This window comes from Panthera onca, chromosome Y (assembly GCF_046562875.1).
Source record: "Panthera onca isolate mPanOnc1 chromosome Y, mPanOnc1 haplotype 2, whole genome shotgun sequence".
NCBI classification, from domain to species: domain Eukaryota; kingdom Metazoa; phylum Chordata; class Mammalia; order Carnivora; family Felidae; genus Panthera; species Panthera onca.
Genome location: NC_138358.1, coordinates 19,669,559 through 19,681,713, shown reverse-complemented (window position 1 = coordinate 19,681,713; position 12,155 = coordinate 19,669,559).

Here is a 12,155-nt window from a genome sequence, read left to right as displayed (position 1 = left end):
TAAAGCAGAAGAATACACATTCTTCTTGAGTGCACCTGGAACATTCTCCAGAATAGATCACACACTGGGTCTCAAGTCAGCCCTCAACATGTGCAAAAAAGATCGAGCTCATGCCATCCATACTTTCAGACCACAAGGCTATGAAACTTGTAATCAACCACAAGAAACAAGTTGGACAGCCCTCAGAAAGATGGAGGTTAAAGAATATCCTACTAAAGAACAAATGGGTTAACCAAGAAATTTACGAAACGATAAAGAAATACAGGGAAGCCAATGAAAATGAAAACACGGCAGTCCAAAGCCTTTGGGAGGCAGCAAAGGCAGACCTAAGAGGTTCGCAAATCAGGCGTATCTCGAGAAGCAAGAAAGTCCCCAAACACACAATCAAAACTTGGCCCCGAAGGCGCTGGAAAAAAGAACGGTGAATAAAGCCCAAAACCAGAGGAAGAAGGCAAATGATACAGATTAGAGCAGAAATCAATGACATCGACTGATCAACGGACCAGTAGAACAGATCAACGAAACTAGGAGCTGGTTCCCTCAAAGAACTAACAAAACTAATAAACCCTAGACAAAAATAAAAAATAAAAAGGAAAGGACTCAAAAAATAAAATCAGGAATAAAAATAAGAGAGATGACCATCAGTACTTCAGAAATACAAACAATGATAAGAGAATATTATGAGCAGTGATATGCCAACAAACTGGGCAATCTGGAAAAAATGGACAGACTCCTAGAAGCATGTAAACTACCAAAACTGAAACCGAAGATATAGACAATTTGAACAGACCCATAACCAGTAAGGAAACTGAATCGTAGTCAAAGCTCTCACAACAAAAACATTCCAGGGCCGGATGGCTTCCCAGAGGAATTCTACCAAACAGTTAAAGAAGGGTTAATACCTCTTCTTTCAAAGCGGTTCCAAAAAGTAGGAACGGAAGGAAAACTTCCAAATTCATTCCATGAGGCCAGCATTACCCTGAAAAATGCTGTTTCGAAGGCGCAGATGCACCCAAATGTTTATAGCAGCAGCACTCTCAACAACTGCCCATCTAGGGAAAGAGCCCAGCAGTCTTTTGACTGATGAATGGATAAAGAAGAGGTAGCGTATTTACGCAGTGGAATATTACTTGGCAGTCAGAAAGAATGAAATCCTGCCATTTCCAACAACGTGGATGGAAGTGGAGTGTATTACGCTAAGCGAAATAAGTCAGTCAGAGACAGACAAATACCACACAACTTCACTCATATGTGGAATCCAAGAAACAAAACAGATGGACGTAGTGGAAGGCAAGGAAAAAGAAGGTAAAAACAGAAGGGGGACACATAAGAGACTCTTAAATACACAGAAGCAACTAAGGATTACTCGAGGGAGGAGCACGGGGGATGGACTAAACGCGTGATGGACATTAAGGAGGACACTTGTTGGGATGAGTACACCTGGGTGTTACAGAGAAGGGATGGATCACTAAATTGTACGCCTGAATCCATTGTGACCCTCTCTGTAACTTGACTTTAAATAAAAGTTAAAAAAAAGAGACAACAAATTCTGAAAACAGCTAGGGATGAAAAAGGTCCTTAACCTACAAGGCTTGAAGTTAGCAGCAGACCTGTCCTCAGAAACCTGGCAGGTCTGAGGAGAGAAACAGGAAATACTCACGGTGCCGAATGGGAAAAATGTGCAACCGGGAATTCTTTATCGAGCACCAGCAAGGCTGTCACTCAGAATAGAAGGAGGGTTAAAGACTTTCCCAGACAGACAAAAACCAAAGCAGTTCGTGACCCCTAAACTACCAGGCAGAAAATGTTAAGGGGACCCCCTGAGTGGGAGATTAAAAAAAGAAGATAAAAGTCCTGAGCAACAAACACGGCAAAGGACCAGGTCACCTGAAACACCAACTCTACACGTTAACACGATGGCACTAAAATCGTATCTTTCGACAATCATTTTGAATACAAATGGACTAAATGCTCCATCCAAAAGGCATAGGGTATCAGAAGGGCTAAGAACTGACACAACTCAACACCAACCCTCCCCCTGCAATTATGCATTCAAAAATGGGCAGAGTGCTTGTTCAGATGTTCTTTTTTCCCCAAAAAACACACGCAGATGGCCAACAGACACATGAGAAGATGTTCAAACTCACTCATCTTCAAGGAAGTGAAAATCAACACAACGAGATTAGGGGCTGATACGTGTCCCAAAGGCTAAAATCCAAAACATAAGAAACGACATGTGTTGGTAAGAACATGGAGGAAAAGAACACTCTTGCAGTGCTGGTGGGAATCCAAACTGGTACAGTCATACTCTTTGGAAAGAGTATGGAGCTTCCTCAAACACATTAAAAACAGGATTACCATGTGAGTTGGTAATTCCACGACCTTTTGGAGGTATTTACCTCCAAAGAAAGAAAATGAAACCTTAATCCGAAAAGATACATGTCCCCCGATGTTTCTGGCCACACTGTTTATGAGAGCAACCTAAGACAAATGGATAAGAAAAACATGCACCTGCACAATGCAAAATTACAGAAAAGGAAGAGATCGTGCCATCTGCAACAACATGGTGGGACCTGGAGGGTGTACTGCTAACTGACAAGAAGTCAGACTGAGAAAGGCAAATAGAAATGATTTCACTCCTAAGGCGAATCAAAAATAAAACAATGAAATAAGCAAAGAAAATGCAGAATCAGACCCATACACAGAGAAGAAACTGATGGTTGCCAGAGGGGAGGAAGCGGCAGAATGGACAAAATGGGTGGAAGGGAGTGGGAGATACAGGCCTCCAGTTACGGAACGAGTCAGTCTCAAGAATCAAAGGCACAGTATTCGGAGCACAGTCAATGATGTAACAGCGATGTAATGGGACAGATGGAGCTAGTGATGTTGTAATAGCGATGTAATGGGATAGATGGAGCTATCCTGGCACACTTGTGGTGAGCATAACCTGATGTATAAATGTGTCAAATTCGCTATGTTGTACACCTGAATCCCATGTTGCAACCACACACAAATTTTGAGAAAGAAAGAAGGAAAGGAGGGAGGCAGGGAGGGAGGCAGGGAGGGAGGGAGGGAGGGAGGGAGGGAGGGAAGACGGGAGGGAGGGAGGAAGGAAAGAAAGAAGAGAGAGAAAGAAGGGAGGGAGGAAAGAAGGGAAGCCATGGGAGAAAGAAGGGAAGGAAAGGTAGGGGAGGGGAGTGGACAGGGCGGAGGTAGGGGACAGGAGGGGAGGGGAGGGGAGAGAAGGGAAGGGAAGAAAGATGGAAACAAAGATAAAAGGAAGCAAGGCAGAAATGAAAGAAGGGAGAGAGAAGGAAGCAAGGAAAGAAGGAACGGAGGAGGACTGGAAGGAAGGGAGGAAGGGAGGGAGGGAGGGAGGGAGGGAGGGAGGGACAGAGGGAGGGACAGGGGTAGGGAAGGAGGGAGGGAGGGAGGGAGGGAGGGAGGGAGGGAGGCAGGCAGGGAGGGAAGAAAGAAAGAAGGGAAGGAGGGAGGAGGGAGGGAGGGAGGAGGGAGGGAGGGAGGAAGGAAGGGGAGAGAGAGAGAAAAGAAAAAAATGAAAGAAGAAAAAAAAAAAAGAAGAGAAAAGAGAAGAAAAGCCAAGCCAAGCCAAGCCAAGCCAAGCCAAGCCAAGCCAAGCCAAGCAAAGAGAAGAAAAGAAAGAGAAAACCAAGGGGCAAGTATTTGGAAAAATCTTAAAACCTATATCCCAAATGTCTCTTGGTGGAAAAAAAAATGGATCCCGATTTACATGTCAGACCTAAACCTGTAAATGTCTTAGAAGAAAACTTGGGGAAATGCTTCATGCCATTGTAGTTGACAGGGATTCTTGGACTGACGCCAAAAGCACAGAAAGGGAAAAAAAAAATAGCTTGACTTCATGAAAATTGAATATGTTGTGCATCAGAGAATACCATTAAGGGAGTGAAAAGGCAAGTGACAGAACAGAAGAAAGTATGGTGAAATTACGTATCATAAGATATTAACATCCACAACTTATAGGCAGTTCCTAAAGCACAAGAACAAAATAACAACCCAATTTAAAGATGGGCAAAAGACCTGAATAGACATGTCTCCAGAGCTGACCAACACATCGCCAATAAGCACATAAGAGATGCACACTATCACTAATCATTACAGAAAGCAAACAAAACCACCGAGTAAGACACCGTCTCACAACCATTACGATGGCTCTTATTACACAAACAGAAAACAACAAATATTGGCAAGGCTGTGGCCTAATGGGATCTATTGTGGAGAAAGTTCCTTGAGCACTTGAAAGAAGGTGTGTTCTGTTGCTTTGGGATGCAATGTTCTGTATATAGCTTTTAAGTCTGCCTGTTCTATTGTGTTGTTTAAGGTCAATATTCCCTTACTGATTTTCTGTCTGGATGATTGGTCCATCGATGTAAATAGGGTGTGAAAGCCCCCTACTGTCATTGTATACGTATCTATTTCTCCCTTTAGGTCTGTTAATGTTTGTGTTCTCTATGTGGGCGCTCCTATGTTGGGTCCATAGATATATAAACATGTTAGGTCCTCTGCTGGACTGACGGATTTTTCATTATGATATGCCCTTCTTTGTTCTTACACAGTTTTTATTTGTCAGGTTATTTTGTCTGATGTGACCATAGGTACCCCAGCTTTGTTCTGGTTTTCATAAGCATGGGATGTCTTTTCCCATACCTTCACTTGTGGTCTGTGTGCATCCTTCCATCGTAAGTCATTCTCTCACAGGCAGCATATAGATGACTGTTGTTTTCCAAGTCCATTCAATCACTATGTTTTTTTGATTACACAATTTAGTCCTTTTACACTTGGAGTAGTCATGGATAGGTCTGTACTCGCTGCCGGCTGTTTTGCAGTTACTCTGTTTCTTTTCCTCTTGTCCAGCTCTCTGGGGTTTGAGGAGTTTCTTAAGTGGTATGCTTACATTCCTTTCTCAACGTCTTTTGGTTATCTACCACAGATTTTTGTCTTGTGATTACCAAGAGGCTCCCGCATGACATCGTGTGTGTGTGTGTGTGTGTGTGCGCGCGTGTGTGTGTGCGCGTGTGTGTGTGTGTGTCTATTTTGTGTTGTAACAACTTAAGTTAGGATGCATTCTAAAGCTCTACATTTTAATTCTTTGCTCATGTTTCGGGATGTTATGGCACATTCAAAAAAAAAACCTTCTATCGTGTGTGTTCTCTCCGTGATTATTGTAGTTATGGTTAGTTTTACCACTTTTCCCTTTTAACTTTCAAACGAGGTTTGAAGTGATGAAGCCCCTGCCTTTATAGCCTTTCACCGTGAGCAGTATGATTTACACTTCCACGTTGTGTTGCTGATTGGTGTCCTTTCTTTTCAGTCTGAAGGACTTCCTTTTACAGTTTTAGATTTCACGTCTCCAGGATATCCTTTACCTCTCCTTCACTTCTGAATAACAGCGTTAGCCTGGTGGGTATTCTTAGTTAGTCACAAGTGTTCTGTTTGTTTCCTTTCAGAGCTTTGAGTATATCATGTCACTGACTCTGGCCTGCAGAGTTTCTGCTGAAATACCTGCTGATAGGCTAACAGGGTTCCCTTGTATGTAAATTGGGTTGGTTTGGTTTTGGTTTTGGTTTTGTTCCCTTGCTGCTTTATAATAATCTTTGTCTTCAACTTTTAACGTTTTAAGTACAGTGTGTCTCAGTGTGGATGTCTTTGGGTTCATAATATTTGGAACTGTGCTTCCTGAATCTCAAGGTCTGTGCTTCCTGGATCTCAAGGTCTGTTTCCTTCCCCGGGTTAGGGGGGGTTTTCAGCTATTTTTTAAGTAAATTTTCTTCCTCTTTCTCACTTGGTTCTCCACTTGATGTTGTCCTGTAAGTCCCTTTAGCTATCTTCACTTTTTTCCCATTTTCTCTTTGCTCTCTGATGGTGAGCTCCACTGCTTTTGCCAAAAAGTTTACCGACCCTTTCTTCTACCTCACTTGGTCTGCTGTTGAAACTCTCTGGTGTATTTTTCAGTTCAGTTAATTGTATTCCACTGCTCGACCACTTCTCTTTGGCTTTTTTTCTTTTTTCTTTTCTTTTGTATTTTCGATCTCTTTGTTAAAGCGCTCACTGTTCTCATCCATTCTTCTCTCAGGTTTGGTGAGCACCTTCATGACCACCACTTGGGACACTTAACAGAGAAATTACCTGTTCTGTTTCATTAAGGCTTTGTTTGTTTGTTTGTTTGTTTGTTTGTTTTCCCGAGGTTGTATCTTGGTGTTTCTGTTGGAACACACTCCACTCTTTCTTCATTTTTCCGGACTCCCTGTGTCTGTTTCTATGCAACAGTTGAGGCAGTCACCCCTCCCAGTTTTGAGGGGATGCCTTGGGTAAGAGGAACCGCGGAGTTCAGCAATGCCCTAGGTCTTGGTTGTCTCTCAAACCTTCAGGATTGTCAATGGCCTATTTTACCCTTCATAAACACACATGTTCAGTGTGCCAAGACCTGTTGGGGTCCCAATGTAGGCGGATCTCAGTGAGCACTGAGATCTGTACTAATTGGAGTACAGCCCCAGGTAACACATTTTAAAATACACAAATATATGCAGTTCTGTAGGACCAGAAGCAGAAGCTTCCATCTGGCTGTTTCCCAGAGCAGATGTGTAGCTCTTGCCTTTCCTGACGTGGCAATCCCCAACAACTCTGATTGCTGCCATCTTTGCATCTGGACCGTGTGTAGGCCATTCAGAGACGCTCTAGGCCATTCCTGCTTCTCCACAATTTTCAGAAGGTGCCAGGTTGCTAAGTGGGGTATACTTGTGCCACTTGGAGCGGTAGTAAGTACAACTGTTCCAGCTCTATACTTAGAGTCAGTTATTCAGAAAAGAGTAACGTGTGTGCTACAGAGCAGATGCTTTCAAACAGATGTGAATGGACAAAATTCATCACTGGTAATTCACATAGACACTTCACAACCCACGAGAATTGCCGCATTTACCTTGGAACCAACACTTCTAAAACATTCCTGCCACGATTCTTCAAAATGTCCTATCCCATTCTTCACTTTTTTTTAACTTTTTTTTTTTTTTAACATGTATGTATTAGTGAGAAACAGACAGAGACAGAGACAGAGCACGAGCATGGGAGGGACAGAGGGAGGGGGAGACATAGAACCCAAGGCAGTCTCCAGGCTCTGAGCTGTCAGCACAGAGCCCGACGCGGGGCTCGAACCCACGGACCGTGAGATCATGACCTGAGCTGAAGTCAGACGCCCAACCGACTGAGCCACCCAGGTGCACCGCCGCCCCCCCGCGCCCCCCTGCATTCTTCACTTTTAAACTGATGGCAGGGTTTCCTTGTTGAGAATGTTTCCATATACCCAAGGTGAATGCTACTTGAAATAACATGGGCCACAGACCAGAACAAACTCTTTATACAAGTCAGTTTCTTTGGAAGATGCAATAAAAATAGAAAATTAAAAAAATAACAATAAAAATAAAAATACAGTGCCTGGCATATAGTGGATGCTAAGGAAATATTTTCCTGAGAAATAGTACTGTTTTACTACACTACTTCACAACACTCAGCTTCAGTCAAATGGTTAAACACTTTTGAATCTAACCGTGTTTCAGGTTCTACAATTTCTTAATCTACATATAGAAAATCATATCCTCACAACTGTCAGGCATCTAAACGTATGAGGGAAATGCTGACCTAGGAATGCCAGAGCTGACTGAGTTTTAGGAAAGCTATTCCACATCCCAGAGACTAGTAAAATGCTGTATCTAAGCATACCATAAAATGAGGCCATACAATCAACCTAAGTCTCAAGGAATTAGATTCTTACCCTCAATTTTGTAATGAAAAACAACTTTACATTTAAAACCATATCAAAATCACATCTCATAAGCTTATCAGGCACATGCACCTTTCGTTATATTTTATACGGGCTTTGCACCCTTAATACTCACAAGATCAGCATATGTCTTACAGAGAGCTGCCAGCTTCTCCTCTGGAGTTGAAAGAGTGTTTAAGGCTTGCATCAATAGTAACACTTCTTTTCCTGATGGTCCAAAAGGAATGGAGGAAAAAAAAGTACCAGAAGGATAAAATTAATCCAATCTGTCAATTCTACATAAAAATTATGTTCAGCTATCCAGATTATGATTTAAGGGGACATTAGATACAGGCTCACCAGTAAATCAGTGAAACTATTTTCAAATTCTTGATTAGAAGGGGTCAGCCTCCTCCCTGCCCCACATCGCTTCACTTAATAACTAACACTACTAGTGGTCAGCTATTTGGCACTGACACTGTAAGAACACCACTGAATGAAAGTGTAAGTACTCTAACTTAGCCACTGGTTCCAAATTAAGACATTCCACAAAGGGTAGGAATGTCTTCAAAAGCTTTCTGCTAGCCAACTACAAGTATTCAAGGAAGTTTAAGACTACCTAAAGCGCACATAATCCACAGGGACACACACCTTTTCCAGTGACCAATGTGACTTAATGACTGTTTCCTGGTGATTTACCAAGGATACTCTGGGTGCTAATCAAGATTAGGGCCAAGAAAAAGAAGTGAAAAAAAAAAAAAAATAGCTCTTTCCTTGGGGAGTTTTACAAGGATACTTTAATAACTGTGCCAGGGATGGGGCGCCTGGGTGGCTCAGTCGGTTGAGCGTCTGACTTCGGCTCAGGTCATGATCTCGCGGTCCGTGAGTTCGAGCCCCGCGTCGGGCTCTGTGCTGACAGCTCAGAGCCTGGAGCCTGCTTGGGATTCTGTGTCTCCCTCTCTCTCTGCCCCTCCCCTGCTCATGCTCTGTCTCTCTCTCTCTCTGTCAAAAATAAATAAACGTTAAAAAAAAATTTTTTTTTTTAACAGAGAAGAATAACTGTGCCAGGGAGAAGCGGTAGCTGAGGTAAGTGGGGGCAAGCAAAGGGTGCTTCAAACTAAGTGATACGCCTCATTCTGTACCCTGCGGGTAGGTACCTTTTTATTTTCTGAATTGTTCCCTCTTGTATGTAGGACGTTTCATTTTAAAAATCTGAAGACAACTTTAATAGTTGTCTTAAATTTAATAACTTAAGTTAAATAACTTTAATATTTTACAAACAACTATGCATGGGAAAGAGGAGGAGGAACAGGCTGACTTCAAAAAATACTCTGCTATGACAGCACACACAATTTCCGTAGTGAAACCATTTCTCAGTCTGTTCAAGGACAAATACAGAGGGAATACAATTACCGAATGTGTAAGAAGTAACCGTCCATGTAAACTCTAATTTTATGAAGGTTTTAAACTGTAACCATCTAAAACTATTTAACAATTTTAACCTGAAGCTATAATTTACACACATTGGCGGAGTGATGGGTTCTGAAGACAGCTGTCTTGTTGGCGAGGAATTTTAAATCCTTCTCATATTCCTGTAATGTTAAAGTCCTACAGGGTGCTCAAAAGCGGATTTTTAAAAATTCCAAGTTACAGGCAGGTACAGAACTCATGCAAATCAAACCACGTAAACGTTACGTACAGTAGGAATTTTAAAAATTGAGAAGCAACCCGTAAGGCCAAGTAGGCGTTTTAGACTTTATTCCTCAAATGTAACATACCACATTCTAAGCCCTAACCTGTCAAACTAACAGAGCAGGAGGGAGAAAGCACACCCTGAAAAGCATTCTTGTGAGCCTGCCTTCTAAGCCACAGAAAACATATACCGTTTCCAAATTTTAGTGAAGAGTCTTTTAAATAAACTGAGCACATACAGAGGTCTCGCAGTAATTACTGGTCAGATTTCCACTCCACTCCACTCCATTCATTTAAAGGGTTAAATACGGGGCAAAACAACAGCACTGCTGCCCAAAGGCCACAAACTTTTTCCCCCAAAAAACAATTCTTGATTATTTGCAGAGAAATAATGTGATTCCTATGACCAGGCTTCCTACCTCGTCATATTCTCATCCTGATTATAACTGCCAACCTGTTCCAAGAACACAGAGGTGTGTTTTCACCTAACCACATCTTAAGACAGACTTAAAACAGACTATGTTCTGTCATTACCTGTGCTGCAGAAAGGCTAGGTAAAATGAGTAGCATGTGAAAATGTCCAAGCACTGAGCAGAAATTATTACCTAAGGTTTTTCCTTTGTTCCTGTTGCACTGTGCATCTTGCTGATCATCAGAAGGATCTCTTCCACCATCTGGCCCAGGAGGCTCCATTCTTTTTTTTTTTTTTTTTTTTTTTTTTTTTTTTTAACGTTTTATTTATTTTTGAGACAGAGAGAGACAGAGCATGAATGGGGGAGGGTCAGAGAGAGAGGGAGACACAGAATCTGAAACAGGCTCCAGGCTCTGAGTTGTCAGCACAGAGCCGGACGCGGGGCTCGAACTCACGGAGTGCGAGATCATGACCTGAGCCAAAGTCGGACACCCAACCAACCGAGCCGCCCAGGCGCCCCAGGAGGCTCCATTCTTGACTCTTGCGTGCAGTACACTGGGTTCACCAAATTCCTGTTCTTTCTTATAAAGTTACTGTCTTCATCCTCTTGCAAGGAATGCCTGCTACTTGCGCCAGCACAATTTGAGTCTTGGTGCTGAAGAGTATCGTTCGACTGAGAGTCACACAACCTATCTGCTTTTACGCCTAGCCTGCAAATTCTAGATTCATCCATCGTGCCACTCACAAGCTAGAAAGAATGAAGAGGGGGAAAAAGAAATTTTAAAAAGGGCCATGGAAGGGGCTAAATCAATTGTAGTGAAGGAAGGGGAACTATGCAGTGCATAAGAATACAGTTTTCCATCCTACATTGCTCATGTCTAAACATACTGTGTACTTTTCGTATGTGGTACAATCAGTGGGCCCATCATCATTTCACAGTTTTTTTCCCCCCTCCTTTCACAGTTGTTTGCAAAATAGCAATGCCAGTTAGAATCAAAGGAGGCAAAGAGTTGGGAAGGACGACCATAATGGTAGAATAGAAAACCCCGAGGCTCTGTCCCCCCAGCAAGTAACATGCTGGCAGAAACCACCAGAATCAACTTCTGCAGAACTCTGGGACCTTCTCAAAACTTACAACACAAACACAAAATAAAACTTATAACCCAAACGGAAGGCTGAGCGAATGAAAAAGCAGCTGTCTTGCAGCAGGAGAGAGCACTGTGGGATTTTAAACTTCCCACCAACCATTCCCTATACCCTACGTCAACAGTGACCATGGAGGCGGCAGCCCACACTCTTAGTGCCAGAGGGAACAACGCAGACATTATTTTCAAAGGATCGTGGTCCCAGTCAACCCTTTCTGGCAGGTCTCTGAGAACCGTGTACGTAGGTTTGCCTCTGTTTTACTTTGGGGAGAGCTGTCCCAAGACTGAGGTAGCTTCCCAGGATGCTCTGGATACAAACATCCCAGCCACAAGTATTGACTTCAGCGGCTGGGTGTATGGAACAACAATCAGGAAAAAGGAAGCGAGAAGAGAGAAAAGCTAGAGGAGAGAGAAACTGGGAAATGAGATGATGATATAGGCTTTTCAAAAGTTCTGGCATCCGTCTGGCCTTCATGTAGAAGTGAGAGCTAACGTGTGAAAGCAAAGTTATCAACAGCCTGCCTACGCCGTTCAAAAGCAAGTGGAAACATGTCTTGTGTACTGATGTGGGGCCACCCTCTCCCTCTTCACGTCCTCTGATTTCTTCCTGTGTACCCTGACTTTAGCCACCTTAAGGAGGAGGATGGCTAGGGTCGGGAGTAAGGATTCCCCATCCCCCAATGGAAGCCAAAGGCCATACGCATGCATCCCAGCATGCTGGTGTACCGTGGACAACAGAGGGACTCAAACTTTTATGTCTCTGTTTGGAAACAGCTACTGAAGTCACTGCCCCCATCTGAGTCTGTTCCACCGATGGCATTTGGGGCACACTTCACAGATCAAGGAAGTGAGACAATCAGCCATGGGCTTATTCAATGTACTGTTACTGCGCTGCCCTAATTCTGAATGTATGCTTCAGATTACTCCACAAATACATGTATACATCGGATATAAAGTGTAATATGCTGCCCGTGGGGATTCTGTCATTTGGGAAACCCACAAATAAGTGCTTTTGGCGTCCACAAATCCTAATGACTCCTTTATGTTACAAGTCTCTGTGATAAGGCAAGCAATGGGCAAGCCTACCTCACATACCCGGTGCATCCTTTGGAAA